The sequence below is a fragment of the Zootoca vivipara genome, chromosome 3 (assembly GCF_963506605.1).
Source record: "Zootoca vivipara chromosome 3, rZooViv1.1, whole genome shotgun sequence".
Classification (NCBI taxonomy): domain Eukaryota; kingdom Metazoa; phylum Chordata; class Lepidosauria; order Squamata; family Lacertidae; genus Zootoca; species Zootoca vivipara.
This window is the reverse complement of record NC_083278.1, coordinates 7,131,494-7,148,258: the sequence shown is the minus strand read 5'-3', so window position 1 is coordinate 7,148,258 and position 16,765 is coordinate 7,131,494. Positions and strand designations below refer to the sequence as shown.

Below are 16,765 nucleotides of genomic sequence, written 5' to 3'. Positions count from 1 at the left end.
CCCATGGTTGCTGCCCTGTGGGGAGAAAAAGGAGGCTAGGGAGGAGCAGGCAGCAGAGGTGGTGAAGCAGCAGGCAGTTCTCCCAACTGTCCCCCCCCCCAATCTGATGCCTGAGGCAGCAGCCTCACTATACCTCATGGGTGGGCCTGCTTGTGGATCTTTGCTGGAAAGACTTTGGGAAATCTGGAAGGACCTTTTAGGGATGGGGGGGAGGAAGAAATCACTTAAGAAACAAAAACTGAGACACAAAGGAGTACATGGGAGCGGTGTACTCCGAGCACAATTCAAAGTGTTGGTGCTGACCTTTAAAGCCCTAAATGGCCTCGGTCCAGTATACCTGAAGGAACATCTCCACCTCCATCATTCTGCCCGGACACTGAGGTCCAGCACCGAGGGCCTTCTGGCGGTTCCCTCGTTGCGAGAAGCCAAGTTGCAGGGAGCTAGGCAGAGGGCCTTTTCGGTGGTGGTGCCTGCCCTGTGGAACGCCCTCCCAACAGATGTCAAAAAGGAAAACAACTACCAGACCTTTAGAAGACATCTGAAGGCAGCCCTGTTCAGGGAGGCTTTTAATGTTTCATAGATTATTGTGTTTTGTTTTTCTGTTGGAAGCCGCCCAGAGTTGCTGGGGAAACCCAGCCAGATGGCTGGGGTATAAATAATAATATATTACTATTACTATTACTATTACTATTATTATTATTATTATATCACCTCCTCCTGCCCCATACTTGTGTCCACCTGTCCACCTAAAGTTGTTCTCGTTCTCTCTCTCTCTCCCTCTCATGGCATATGTCATGAGTTGATGCTCTAATAGCAGCAAGAGGGATTTCCAGAGGAAGCACCACTTAGAGCTGCTTCTGGTGTCGTAAAGAAGGAGCACTAAGTAGGAAACATCATAAGCATGGCACGTATTTTGTCTCATATGACATTGTGCATTTTTGTTTCATTGTGATCATGTGCCAGGAAACTACCAGCCAACTGCAATTTCCCAGCACAGTGAAGCATATGCATGTTTCAATTGCCACACATGATTATTCAGTTTCCGCTCTCCCCTGCCCACCCCAACCCCCAGCAAGTAGTGATATTCATGTAGATAACTTGTCACATTTGCAGTGGCCCTTAGGAGAGAAGCAACCAAGCAAATCTGTTTGATCAGACCTTTCCCACTCATTATGTAGACTGTTATCTGCATTAAAGCTTTTAACCATTGCGTACACCAAAGAGCTAAAGCTATTGTTAACTTAGGTGATGGATTACAATTGAGAATGTTAATGTTACCTAAAGGAACACTTCTAATGTATGTTGCTGTAAAATAAACAAGGTCATCAAAATTAAATGGGATGTCAATGGTCTACGAAGATCACAAAGTAAACAAAAGTTCTTAAAATAAGCATGAAACCTGAATACCCATGAGATTGTCGTGTATCAAAGACATCTGTTTATATGAAGTAAAGAGAAAATTACTTACTGGTAATGTTGTTTGTCATAAGTCTACATCTAGGCCCATCAGACTGCAAAAATCCATCATGATGAACAATGCTGTGTCTACATCTAAGAGGAGGCAAGGGGATGTGAAACTGACTCACTAGAATCATAGAATCATAGAATCATAGAGTTGGAAGAGACCACAAGGGCCATCCAGTCCAACCCCCTGCCAAGCAGGAAACACCATCAAAGCATTCCTGACAGATGGCTGTCAAGCCTCTGCTTAAAGACCTCCAAAGAAGGAGACTCCACCACACTCCTTGGCAGCAAATTCCACTGCCGAACAGCTCTTACTGTCAGGAAGTTCTTCCTAATGTTTAGGTGGAATTTTCTTTCTTGTAGTTTGAATCCGTTGCTCCGTGTCCGCTTCTCTGGAGCAGCAGAAAACAACCTTTCTCCCTCCTTTATATGACATCCTTTTATATATTTGAACATGGTTATCATATCACCCCTTAACCTTCTCTTCTCCAGGCTAAACATACCCAGCTCCCTAAGCCGTTCCTCATAAGGCATCGTTTCCAGGCCTTTGACCATTTTGGTTGCCCTCTTCTGGACACGTTCCAGCTTATCAGTATCCTTCTTGAACTGTGGTGCCCAGAACTGGACACAATACTCCAGGTGAGGTCTGACCAGAGCAGAATACAGTGGTACTATTACTTCCCTTGATCTAGATGCTATACTCCTATTGATGCAGCCCAGAATTGCATTGGCTTTTTTAGCTGCTGCATCACACTGCTGACTCATGTCAAGTTTGTGGTCAACCAAAACTCCTAGATCCTTTTCACATGTACTGCTCTCAAGCCAGGTGTCTCCCATCCTGTATCTGTGCCTTTCATTTTTTTTGCCCAAGTGTAGTACTTTACATTTCTCCTTGTTAAAATTCATCTTGTTTGCTTTGGCCCAGTTGTCTAATCTGTTAAGGTCATTCTGAAGTGTGATCCTGTCCTCTGGGGTGTTAGCCACCCCTCCCAACTTGGTGTCATCTGCAAACTTGCTCAGGATTCCCTCAAGCCCATCATCCAAGTCATTGATAAAGATGTTGAACAAGACTGGGCCCAAGACAGAACCCTGTGGCACCCCACTAGTCACTACTCTCCAGGATGAGGAGGAGCCATTGATGAGCACCCTTTGGGTTCGGTCAGTAAGCCAGCTACAAATCCACTGAATGGTAGCATTGTCTAGCCCACATTTTACCAGCTTCTTTACAAGAATATCATGGGGCACCTTGTCAAAGGCCTTGCTGAAATCAAGATAGGCTACATCCACAGCGTTCCCTTCATCTACCAGGCTTGTAATTCTGTCAAAAAATGAGATCAGATTAGTCTGACATGACTTATTTTTCAGGAACCCATGCTGACTTTTAGTGATCACAGAGTTTCTTTCTAGGTGCTCACAGACTGTTTGCTTAATGATCTGCTCTAGAATCTTTCCTGGTATTGATGTCAGGCTGACTGGGCGGTAATTGTTTGGGTCCTCTCTTTTCCCCTTTTTGAAAATAGGGACAACATTTGCCCTCCTCCAGTCTGCTGGAACTTCGCCTGTTCTCCAGGAATTTTCAAAGATTATTGCCAGTGGTTCTGAAATCACCTCTGCCAGTTCTTTTAATACTCTTGGATGTAGTTCATCTGGCCCTGGAGACTTGAATACATCTAAACTAGCCAAGTATTCTTGTACTACCTCCTTACTTATTCTGGGCTGTGTTTCCCCTGCTGAATCATCTGCTCCATATTCTTCAGGTCGGGCGTTGTTTTCTTTCTTGGAGAAGACTGAGGCAAAGAAGGCATTGAGGAGTTCTGCCCTTTCTCTGTCCCCTGTTTGCATTTCACCATCTTCTCCTCTGAGTGACCCCACTGTTTCCTTGTTTTTCCTTTTGCTACGGACATACCCATAAAAGCCCTTTTTGTTGCTTTTAACCTCTCTGGCGAGCCTGAGTTCATTCTGTGCTTTAGCTTTTCTGACTTTGTCTCTACACGTGCTGGCTATATGTTTGAATTCCTCTCTGGAGATTTCCCCCCTTTTCCATTTTTTGTACATATCCCTTTTAAATCTTAACTCAGTCAAAAGTTCTTTAGATAGCCAGCCTGGCTTCTTTAGGCACCTTCCATGTTTCCGTCTCATTGGTATTGCCTGAAGTTGTGCTTTTAATATCTCCCTTTTAACAAACTCCCAACCATCATGAACTCCCTTCCCTTTTAGTATTACTGTCCATGGGATTTCACCCAGCTTTTCCCTAAGTTTTCTGAAGTCGGCTTTTTTAAAGTCTAGAATTTGGACCTTAGTATGCTTGGTTGCTCCTTTCCGCTGGATAATAAACTCCAGAAGAGCATGGTCACTCCCACCTAATGATCCTGCCACTTCTACCCCACTAACCAAGTCATCACCATTGGTTAGGACCAGATCTAAAATGGCTGATCCTCTTGTTGCTTCTCCCACTTTCTGGACAATGAAGTTGTCTGCAAGGCCAGTGAGGAATCTGTTCGACCTTATGCTCTTGGCTGAGTTTGACATCCAACAAATATCAGGATAGTTGAAATCCCCCATTACTACTATCTCACTTCCTTTGGAATGCTTGGCCATCTGTTCCAGGAAGGCATCATCTGTGTCCTCAGTTTGGCTTGGGGATCTATAGTAAACTCCCACAATGAGGTCACTGTTGTTTTTCTCTCCCTTAATTTTGACCCAGATACTCTCAATTTGGCTTTGAAGTTTTAAATCCTGGATCTCTTCACAGGTATACATATCCCTAACATATAAAGCTACTCCTCCTCCTTTCCTGTTTGGTCTATTTCTCTTAAATAGATTGTATCCCTCTATTACTACATTCCAGTCATGAGACTCATCCCACCAGGTTTCAGTGATGCCTATTATGTCATATTTAGTTTGCTGTACCAAGAGCTCAAGTTCATCTTGTTTATTTCCCATGCTCTGTGCATTAGTATACAGACATTCAATTAAAAATATATATAATATTATGGGCTTGTAGCTTATTCACTGGCAAGTCTAAACAATTGCCGTTCAGTTCTACTGTAAAATAATCAATAATCCACTTTAATGCTTTCCAATAACACATCAGATAAGTCCAAATGAGGCTCATTGGGCAAAAGCCTATTGACAACAAGTTTGTCGGCTATAAACAAATTATTTTAAAGGCCATGCTGTCATTACATTTCTTTATTCTAATTTTTAAAATGTTTGCAGGGAGGCAGAAAGAAAAAGCCAATGGGTGCATTTTTTTAAATAGGAAAAGATTCAGATATTGCTCCCAGAACATGCCCAAAGGTTCACACATCTTGTACCATAGTTATTTGACTCCTCTTCTTCTTTTTTGGCGATCACTTGTATCCTAGTAAGATTGTCTTCCATAAACACGGTTTTAACAATGGGTCCGTAAGTGACTGTGGAGGCTAATTCTGGATCCACACGTCCTTCCACAGTGGGGACATTGGTTTCCGAGCGGGAGTTGATCACGGTGTGGATTTGCCAAGCGTGCCTTCCTCTTAGCACATTTCTCCGAGTGTCTTCAAAGCCCATGACACCTTTGCTAAAGGCTGTTCTCCAACTGGAGCGCTCACAGGCCAGTGTTTCCCAGTTGTCAGTGTTTATACTACATTTTTTTAGATTTGCCTTGAGACAGTCTTTAAACCTCTTTTGTTGACCACCAGCGTTACGCTTTCCATTTTTAAGTTCGGAATAGAGTAGTTGCTTTGGAAGACGATCATCAGGCATCTGCACTACATGACCAGTCCAACAAAGTTGAATCATTGCTTCAACACTGGTGTTTGACTACTGGGTACTATGGGTACTCTTCAACTGAGTTTTACGCAGAGTAGACCTGTTGAAATTAATGGGCCCAACTTAATCATGCTAATTAATTTTAATAGGTCTACTCTGAGAAAAGTTAATTGGGTACTACCCAATGTATTTAAAGCGTTTTCCCTCTCCAGAACATGGTCATTCTGCTTAGAACTGCCTCCTGAACCTGAAGACGTCCAACTCCCATCAGCCAAAGCTGGAGGGCACCAGGTTAGGGATGGCTTGTTTAGAATGTGCTTCTCAGATGGAAGTTGAAACCTTATGATGAAATTAAAGAATTTCTGACTGGATGGCTGCAATATCACCAAGTAAATGATGTGTTTATAAATGATAAGAAAACAGGTTTTGAAGATAAAAGGTCCAAATTTCAAATAGAATTGTTGGAAGGCCAGGACAAAATTGTTGTCAAAAATGTATGATTTGTTGTTAGAATGGTATACGAAGGATGAATTGACAAAAGATGTGATGATAAAATGAGCAAAAGATTTTGGGTATAATATTGAATATGATGTGTGGTTGAAATTGTGGAATCAAACATTGAAATTTACTGCATGTACTGCCCTGAAAGAGAATGTTTTGAAGATGATTTACAGATGGTATTTAACACCAGTAAAATTAGCCAAGATGTATAGGATGAGTAGTAAAACATGCTGGAAATGTAAAGAGAAGGAGGGTGAATTTTATCATATGTGGTGGACATGCGAAAAAATTAAAAGATTTTGGGAAATGATATACAATGAACTGAAAAATATTTTTAAATATACCTTTCCCAAAAAACCAGAGGCTTTTTAATTGGGTCATATAGGACAAGAGATTGTAAAAGAAGATCAAGTATTATTTATGTATGCGACAACTGCGGCAAGGACTTTGTTATCCCCAAAATGGAAAACTCAGGAGTTACCGACAATTGAAGAGTGGCAGACAAAAATGATAGACTATGCTGAATTAGCAAGACTGACTAGCAGGATCCGAAACCAGGGAGAGGCAAAGTTCCAAAAAGACTGGAGTAAATTTGTGGACTATATGGAGAGGAATTGTAGAAGTTTAAAGACACTTGCAGGACTGAAATAAATCCTACGAAATGACTTTAAGTAGAAGGAGTAAAGGAACTGCGAGATAAGAGTTGATAAGAAAACCAGATGAGGGGAGGGAGGGAAGTCAAAGCTCGGCAGAGCATTGGGAATTCGAGATAGATGAACAGGTGTTAAAAAGAGAAAAATTGTGTGTGTTGTGTTTGTTGTTGAATGTTTTGTTTTGTTTAAAGTGTTTAATGTGTTTATTTGAAAAATTTAATAAATTGCTTTTAAAAAACAACAGAATGTGCTTCTCAGATATTGAAGAATGAGATAGGCCTACTGGAGTACATGGACATGAACCAGAAGATTAATGTAAAGATTTTAATTTTTGGTAACCACCTTCAAATAGCCTTCAGAAGGTGCCTCAGTGCCTTTGTTGGGACTTTGCCATCAAGGGCAACATTAGGCATGTACCTCCCGAAAAGGCTGGTTCACATCCCTTAATGCCAGCCATCCATTCATACCTTGGCAAGAGGTTTGTGGACTGACTAGTTGTTTCCTCTAGGAAAAACGAACATTTGGTTTCCTAACCCATATGTCCTGGGGGTGGGTTAGTATTATTTTTTAGCTGACCCCCCAAAAAGTGTAGGGTACCTACACTTCAGTACCTACACTGAAACCCAAGGAAAACCCAAGATAACTCAGTACAGGATGAAGTAAAAGCTAGATGCTAGAATGTGAAATGGCTTAATGCTTTTACTAGTCCCGATTAAGTTATATCCAGTTAATGTTTGTGTGTTTTTCCTCCTGAAATTTTACACATGCATGGCTACATTCCAAAATATATCAATGAGAGTTCAGAACACAAATGCCAGTTTTCCCTTTTGTAAATCTGCTCCTTTTACATTGTGATATGTTCCATGTGGTCATTCATTATAATTGCAACAGAAGTGGGATAAGTATGTTTTTTTGCACAAAACAAAACAAAAAAATGAGAGGGCCATGGGGAGGTCACCCATGGAGGTGATGAAATTGACCCATGGGAAGAAGGGGGTATTTAATCTCCCATCGCTGATAGGTTAAGTGTATCTTAGAGTTGGACAAGGAGCCAGCCATGAAGGGAGGTTTTCTGTTCAAGATAAATGAGTTCCCTTCCTTCACAAGGCCATTCCCTTGGCTACCTGATTTCTTTATGACATCCTGGCAGCCACTCCAGTTTGTCTCTCACTGTGAGACAGTCAGCACCACACTCCTAGCACGGCAGGAAAAATAAACTCATCCGAACCAAGTAAAACACTTGGAAAAACATTGTCATGAATTGTGGTTCACTTGAAAGTTATGCATAAAGGTTGTTGGTTTTTTTAAAATGTGGTAGGGAAGGCAAACCATGTGGAGACAGGCACTTCTTTATTCAAGTTCCTTTGAGCTTCTTCGAGGGATGCTGGCTTGGAAAAGGCACATGAATGCGGAGGTTGAAATGAAAGGGAACAAAATCCGTTGAGTGCAAGCTATGTTAATTTGACCACAGATCACTTGACCTCGTCCAGAGAAATGCTCAGACAGGACTGTGATCACATGAGCTTCCTGAGGTGAGCAGAAAGTGTGCAGGATGTGAAAATACAACTGTCACTTTCTCTGGTTCCACTTTGGTAATCTTCATAAGGCCAAAAATAACTCCACCCACTCAATAGTAGGGCTGGGTTCTTCTTCATCATGCAGGGAGGACGGTGTTGATGCCTCTGAGAAGTGGGCATTGCAGGTCCAGCTGCCCATGTTCTGGGGCTTTGGCCTCCTCAGTGGGCAACTTATAATATGCGACTGGCAGTTTAGAGAAGAAACTGTGCTGATAATAGTGATGAGGATAATTTTTTTTCAAAGACACATCTAGGGCAGGCATCCCCATCTCCAGCTGTTTTCGGACTACAACTCCCATCATCTCTAGCTAACAGGACCAGTGGTCAGGGATGATGGGAATTGTAGTCCCAAAACAGCAGGAGGGCTGAGTTCGGGGATACTTGATCTAGGCCTGTCAAAGGCCTGGAAACGATGCCTTATGAGGAACAGCTTAGGGAGCTGGATATGTTTAGCCTGGAGAAGAGAAGGTTAAGGGGTGATATGATAGCCATGTTCAAATATATAAAAGGATGTCATATAGAGGAAGGAGAAAGGTTGTTTTCTGCTGCTCCAGAGAAGCGGACACGGAGCAATGGATTCAAACTACAAGAAAGAAGATTCCACCTAAACATTAGGAAGAACTTCCTGACAGCAAGAGCTGTTTGGCAGTGGAATTTGCTACCAAGGAGTGTGGTGGAGTCTCCTTCTTTGGAGGTCTTTAAGCAGAGGCTTGACAGCCATCTGTCAGGAATGCTTTGATGGTGTTTCCTGCTTGGCAGGGGGTTGGACTGGATGGCCCTTGTGGTCTCTTCCAACTCTATGATTCTATGACTTACAGAACCTAGGACAGGGAAGACTGAAGGCTCTGCATCTGTGTGCGAAATCTTCACAACCCACTGCCTGCACTCCAAATCAATCCCTGAAACGTTTTAGGTTCTGCCTGTGTTAAATGGATCCTGGGCTTGACCTAGCTGAGCCTACTGCAATGCCCCTCATTGCACCATCCCATCACTAGTGCCCCAAACACCTTCTCTATGCTCTTCACATTGCCTAGACCTGCCTCTCTTTGGCCACACCTATTATATTCCGCTGTTGGACGTGAATTGGGAAAGCTAAAGGCAGTGTTGAAATGAAGCTGGGAGCGATGCCAGGCTCTGGAACCCCGTCCTCAGGGAACTTGCCATCTCTTTCATGGTTTTGTGCCATGTGGCAAACGGATTTAATTGCCAACCTTCCTCCTTGTCTTTTAGGGACATTTTAACAGTGAGGTTTGATTGCTTGGTGTTTCTATATTACCACTATTTTAAGTCAGGGTAGCCAACCAGAATTTTGGACCACAATTCCCTGCAGCTGGCTGAGGCTGATGGGAATTATAGTCTACCCCTATTGTCACAGAATCATAGAATTTAAGTGGGTTTTTTCTTTTTCTTTATTGCTGTGAAATGTACAGTATATTTCGTTCTGCTACTTCTGGGCATTTAACTCTGCCTTCAATAATTTTCTTTATTTTCTTTTTTAAAAAGTATTTAACACCTACTGTTTTTAGACTATTAGCTACCTTGGCAAGCTATAAATGCTTTAAATAATATAAACAAAGTCTGTCTTAGCTCATCTTAAGGGTTTTGATGTATATGACATCTGCTATGGGATATTGGGACATGGGTGGCGCTGTGGTGCAAACCACTGAGCCTTGGGCATGCCGATCAGAAGGTTGGCAGTTTGAATCCCCGTGATGGGGTGAGCTCCCGTTGTTCGGTCCCAGCTCCTGCCCACCTAGCAGTTCAAAAGCACGTCAAGTGCAAGTAGATAAATAGGTACTGCTCCGGCGGGAAGGTAAACGGCGTTTCCAGGCACTGCTCTGGTTCACCAGTAGTGGCTTAGTCATGCTGGCCACATGACCCGGAAAACCTGTCTGTGGACAAATATCAGCTCCCTCGGCCAGTAAAGCGAGTTGAGCGCCGCAACCCCAGAATCGTTCGGGACTGCACTTAACGGTCAGGGGTCCTTTACCTTTACCTATGGGATAGCAAAATTTCCAGCAATACGTAATCCTAGTGCTTTACCATTGCAAGCCTCTTTACCAAATCTGGAAAGGCAACAGATTCTGGACTGAACACAGTTGCCAGATGCCCAGTCAGGTTGCATTTTATTCCCTTCTTAGCAGCTGGAAGAGAAGAAAACATGCATTGATGTCCTTCTCAAACCTGCAATACAGATATAAAAGGATTAAATTTGATACAGGCAAACATTAAGTGCTTCAAAGTTTCTGCTGTTTGAACATCATTTGCTTGCTTGCCCTGCAAACTTTATACTGGTGGTTGACTAGGGTTGCCCCAAAAGTTGTTGAGCTATTTAAAACACGAACGCCAAAAGAATGTGATTTTTCAGTTGACTTGCCTAAGATCCAGGACAAAGCACCACCTTCTGGACATGCTTCCTGGACGTATGGCAGCCCTAGGTTTACAATGTTTCCTTTTACAGGTGTAATCCCCCAAAACACCACTGCTCCAAAAAGTGTCAAAAATTGAAGAGTTCTCCAGACTAGTTATTGATAGAAAAGAAAGTCATGTTGAAAGCCACAGAATGATGTCCTCTTTGGTTCTGGACCAAATGTGAAGACATATTTCCATAGCAACTGTTTGTTTATTAATTAAGATGTTTGTTAATATTCACAACTGGCTAAAAAGATATTAAAGCATGGACTTTGCGCAACTACCCTGAGCTCCTCCTCCTCCTTTCCTTCCTTCCTTCCTTCCTTCCTTCCTTCCTTCCTTCCTTCCTTCCTTCCTTCCTTCCTTCCTTCCTTCCTTCCTCCTTTCATAAAGTGTGTACCTGTTAAAGATTGCTCTAAAATGGATAAAGCAAGAAATACACTTTGGTGAAGTATGGACAACACTAGCATGACATACTCTACAAAGACGAACCCTTCAACTGATATGCAGTAGAGCTTCTATTCATTGAATATGCAAATAAAAATTAAAAAATGCAAAAAGTCTTAAATGTATGCTTGAGCAACAAGAATATAAGTAAGAGAGAGCTCTGTTCTATGAGAGTGTGACTGAAAATATGACAGGAAATATTAAGCTGGAATGTGTTTCTCTTCAGCTTTCTGTAGTAAAAAAAAAATGGGGCAGAGAAAAGAGAAGTCGTTCCAGAGGATTTCTTGACCACTCTTGGTTGCAAAATGTTTTCTATAGGGAAAATGTTGAGTTAGGAAATGTAATCTTAGCCACCAACGTGATACTATAACAAACTTTTTTTTCTTCTCGCATGCTGTCATGGAATCAGCTCTTGTCTCCAACAGTAAAGTTCCCTTCTCCATACCATTGGTGTGAATTTCCTTCTACTACAGAAGGACCCAGGTTGTGCATGCAACATGTGGGAACATGACAAATGTCATATGCTGCTGATTTAAGCCACAGATGTCTGGAAGATAGGCTACATGCAATTCTGCTGGCAGCTGGATTAACCCTGAAACGATCATCTTCCAGTGAATCAGAAGATCCTTTGGATAATACATTAATCTCGCAAGTTGCCCACAAGAACGGAATGGCAGATGCTTATGCTGGAATATCTACAGCTGGCAAAGCTAACTGACACAGTAAGGGGATCATCAACACAAAAGGTATTGAAAGAATGGAAGTGTTTACAAAAAGTATCTAAAAATGTATTACCCAAATAACTCTTTATTAGCAGAGATAGAATGACGTTTGAGAAAGATAAAGATGAGGAGAATAGAAAAAAATTAGGAAAAGGAAATAGAAAATCTATAATGTCAATCCGTAGCACAGAAAGAATTTGATATTGTATAATAAGAAGGACGGGAAGTATCGAAGAGGAAAGAAACAGGAAGAAATACTTTGGTTATATACTGTTCACATTGCGAATAAGTAACTTTGTGTTTGATTGTATATTTTTTGGTGAATTGAAATACTGTATTCTATATTTATGTTATACTTATGTAACTTTTTTAAACAATAAAGCTTATATATATATATAAAAGGAAAGTACATTAATGACCAAGAATTGTACATCTCTCTGACTAATATTAAGAATGCCTTTCTGGAGAGTGTAGGTTTTAATTTGGGCGCCATAGCTCAATAAGCTTGTGTGTTATTCACATTATGTGCTGAATGGGTTTTGCCAGTCATCTGTAAACTGCCTCCTTTGACTTCTCTGGTGTAGAGAGAAAGAAAAAAATGGTTGTATTTCAGTAGCAGAGAAGTGCTGTTGTGTTAATTAGTGATACCAGACTCAAAGGTGTTAAGAGGCAGAACTATAATCCTGGCTTTCATTAACTGTTTCATTCTGAATCTTTACATGAATTTGTATATTTAAATCAAGAATCTTGCTTTGTAATTGCTCCATAAAAATCCCTGTAAAACTATTCAAAGGGAATTTTTCTACACGGCGAATAAAACATTCAAACCCTTCAAGTGCTATGAACATTCTCCTATTAAACCCTGACTATTAATTGTTAGGAATGGTCTATTGTGGGGGAATCCTGCAAACTAAACCAAGCAAGTCCCTGCAGCCTGATCCTTTGCAGGTTTAAGTAGAATGCAGGTTTAAGCCCATAGGAGTGCAGCCTCAATGCGATGCTAAAGCTGGAATCCTAAACCCGCTTACTAAAGAGGAGATCCCATAAAACACAGAGGGGCTGACTTCAGAGTACAGTTTGCAGCTTTGGATATTATTGTCTCCATCTAACCAGAGGCATCTGCAATGGGCGGAGATTCTGCACCAAACAACTGATGCTCATAATCTCCGATGGTATCCCAGGCACCACCCAATAAATGCCCATTGTTGTTGTTTAGTCGTTTAGTCGTGTCCGACTCTTCGTGACCCCATGGACCAGATCACGCCAGGCACTCCTGTCTTCCACTGCCTCCCGCAGTTTGGTCAAACTCATGTTTGTAGCTTCGAGAACACTGTCCAACCATCTCATCCTCTGTCGTCCCCTTTTCCTAGTGCCCTCAATGTTTCCCAACATCAGGGTCTTTTCCAGGGAGTGAGGTGGCCAAAGTATTGGAGCCTCAGCTTCACGATCTGTCCTTCCAGTGAGCACTCAGGGCTGATTTCCTTCAGAATGGATAGGTTTGGTCTTCTTGCAGTCCATGGGACTCTCAAGAGTCTCCTCCAGCACCATAATTCAAAAGCATCAATTCTTCGGCGATCAGCCTTCTTTATGGTCCAGCTCTCACTTCCATACATCACTACTGGGAAAACCATAGCTTTAACTATACGGACCTTTGTCGGCAAGGTAATGTCTCTGCTTTTTAAGATGCTGTCTAGGTTTGTCATTGCTTTTCTCCCAAGAAGCAGGCGTATTTTAATTTCGTGACTGCTGTCACCATCTGCAGTGATCAAGGAGCCCAAGAAAGTAAAATCTTTCACTGCCTCCATTTCTTCCCATTCTATTTGCCAGGAGGTGATGGGACCAGTGGCCATGATCTTGGTTTTTTTTGATGTTGAGCTTCAGACCATAGTTTGCACTCTCCTCTTTCACCCTCGTTAAATGCCCATACAACAACCCTATTCTCAGGTGGAGCCTCATCTGGTGAAGGGGAAGGTTGAGGGAAGACTGTGGTTGGCAGGGCAGCGCTCCATTTGTCGTGATGGACCAGCTGCCTTACTCAGACAGCAATCCAATGGTCCCTGGAAAGGCGTCTCAGGGACCACCGGATTGCAGTCTAAGCAACAAAGTTACTTTGGCCTTTTTTCACCCTAACGTTTGAGCTTCTTTCTTTTCCTTTCCAGATTCCATTTCTTTCCACATATCACCCTCCTCCCCTCCATGACAACGTTGACCAGACATAACCCAGATGGCAGACAGCAGAGGAAAAACCCTCTCCATCACTTGACTTTATGCACCCATTTAAAGATAAAACACAGGAACAATCCAGCTAAAAATAATCATTCCTTGTTATTTTTTTCATTCTTCTGGGGAGAGAGAAAAAAGATAAGCCTGCAGTCCTCAACACTCTTACTCATTAGTTAAGAGAAACTCTCAATTAAGGCTGACATTCCACGCAGACTCGCCTCAGAGGTACATTCTAGTTAAATCAATGGAACTTATTTCCAAGTTAATAAGTTTAGAATCGGACTGCAAAAGAATTTAGAGTTGCAGCTGATATATTTCATGAACAGCAGAAATAAAATCAATGAAGAGTTTTTAGTTTCAATGCTCCTGTAAGCCACTTCAGGCTTTCTTAAAAATCAGGGCCATTTCTCTCATTACAGCAAAGCTGCTTGTGATTCACAAAAGTATAAATGAGTAAAAGGAATCTGATATTTAAATATATACACATCCAATAGATCAACAGTTCAAATCCATCTAGATTAATCTTTTAGAAAGGCATACCTATCCAATTATTAACAATATCTTCTATTTCTGTTTCTGTTCTTTGCAACGAGTGCCATTGTTTAATAAGACAAAAATGACAGTGCACACATATAAGAAGGTGACATCAATAGGCTCAGGGATACCTGAGATTTGTAGAAGTGGGGGGGGGACAGAACAAAGCCTAAGCAGGTGGGGAACCTCAAAACAGCCCAATGCATACTTCGTTGCTGTAGAGATCAGCAAAATTGAAAGCAACACGGTGGCCAGAAACAATTACAGTATAGAAAACTTTATGGAATAATGCAAAACATCAAAACTATCAAACTGAAGTCTCTGAAAGTCCTTGAATAAGTCATGGTGCCAGACTTTACCCGGCGAAGGTCAAGCTTGTAAAGTTTTGTATAATCGGCAAATGTCCAATTCTGATCTCCAACTCTGAACTCTGCTGAACAGTGTTTCCGGATAGCAACCACTGTTTCATTCAGTTCTTCATCAGCCAATTAAAATAAAAAAATCCCTATAGTAGCACCTTAAAGACCAACTAAGTTTTTATTTTGGTATGAGCTTTCATGTGCATGCACACTTCTGGTGGGGGTGGGTGGGTGGGAATGGGTGATGGGCTGATGGGAGTGGTAAATCTGTAGATGGCTGTTAACAGCTGCTGATGACTGCAATTAGTCCTGGGGGGGGGAGAGAAAGCAAGGGCTGAGGCACTAAAGAAAGCTTGATCATGCATAATGAGATAAGAATCCGATGTCTTTATTCATCCCAGGTGGCTCCATGGTTTTAAGCTTGGTAATGAGTTCCAATTCAGCAACTTCTCTTTCCAGTCTGTTCCTGAAATTTCTCTGTAATAAAACAGCTGCTTTGAGATCTTGCATAGAATGTCCTGGGAGATTGAAGTGTTCTCCTACTGGTTTCTCTGTCTTATGGTTCCTGATGTTTCAAGTGTATCTGAAGAAGTGTGCATGCACACGAAAGCTCATACCAAAATAAAAACTTAGTTGGTCTTTAAGGTGCTACTATAGGATATTTATTTTATTTTGCTTCGACTCAGACCAACACGGCTACCTACCTGTAATCAGCCAATTAGTTCAACAAACACTCGCAAGTATAAAGATGTGTAATTTCTTCATTAACCAATCTTTTTTTGAATTGATATAATATACATGAAAATGAAAAATAGTCTGAAACAGTGCTCATGCACAGGGGTTTGTTTTTTTCTTTACTCGTCGTTGCTGTGGATGGCTGCTTTGAGAGGTGAGGGGACTCTGAAAGCTGGGTGAGACAAAGAATGGAATATGGTGGCCAAGAAAGGAGGATGAAAGAAGAGACATGTAGAGGGAACCATCTCATTGTCTGGAATGGGCACCCGAGTGCCAGCCGCCCCCCCCCATTCAAAAAAGAAAGAAAGGGGGGAAATCCAGGGAGAACTAAGCATATTTTCTGGGGATGGCATGCTGGGTGACTGTTGAGGGGATAAAATGACACCCTTGCCACTGTCCACAGAAAGTCAGAGATAACTATTATTAGAAAAAAAGTAACAAACGTAACTTTCTATATGGAAAAAAGATACACACACAAACAGAAGGTCGGAGATAATGGGACACTGAATGGTGAGAGGGGCAGCAGGAGAAGCTATGTTCTTCCCCTTGCCAGGAATGATGGGCTGATGAGCCCTTGCTCAGCAACACTGACCACATTACTTGTCCTGTTAAAATGACATGACTAAACTGTCCATTTTTATTTCTTGGAAGGGGAAGGGGGAGTGCAGAAGCTCCATTCCAGAGCAGGCTCCCACTCTGGATTGGGGGCCCACACCAGTTTCTGCAAATGCATGGTCCTAGGCCTAAACTACAGAGCCTAGGGCTTGCCGATCAGAAGGTCGGTGGTTCTAATCCCTGCGACAGGGTGAGCTCCCGTTGCTCAGTCCCAGCTCCTGCCCACTTAGCAGTTTGAAAGCACACCAAGTGGCAAGCAGATAAATAGGTACCGCTCTGGCGGGAAGGTACGGTGAACGGCGTTTCCGTGTACTGCTCTGGTTCGCCAGAAGCGGCTTAGTCATGCTGGCCACATGAACTGGAAGCTGTACGCCAGCTCCCTCGGCCAATAAAGCGAGATGAGCGCCGCAACCCCAGAGTCATCTGCGACTGGACCTAACAGTCAGGGGTCCCTTTACCTTTACGTAGGCCTATTAACACTTTAAACGGATGGAGAGATGAAAGGTTACCAGCACCCTGAATTGGGGCCGGAGGAGAATCACAGGTTGCCACAAAAGTGGAGGAATAAGTTCTCACCTTCCAACATGCATCAGCAACAAACCCTTCTAGCTGAAGCTTCTGACTCCTTCTCAAGGACACACCACACTTGAGCTAAGATATCTAGAGTGCATTTTACTACAATATTAATCAACAGGATCAATTTTTATTATAAGAAATTGGGATCTTATTTGAACTTAAGCTGCTATAAAACCAGATTTTGGTTTGCCTGC

At 42.2% G+C, this 16,765-nt stretch overlaps 1 long non-coding RNA gene across 1 annotated transcript in view; it reads right to left on the bottom strand.

Annotated features, from left to right (window-relative positions):
• Positions 1 to 1,486: 1,486 nt before the first annotated feature.
• Positions 1,487 to 16,765, bottom strand: part of LOC132591825 (uncharacterized) — a 28,472-nt gene continuing 13,193 nt past the window's right edge. The window contains exon 3 of the long non-coding RNA XR_009557239.1: positions 1,487 to 1,551. This is a non-coding gene — a long non-coding RNA (uncharacterized LOC132591825). The remainder of the gene's footprint in view (positions 1,552 to 16,765) is intronic.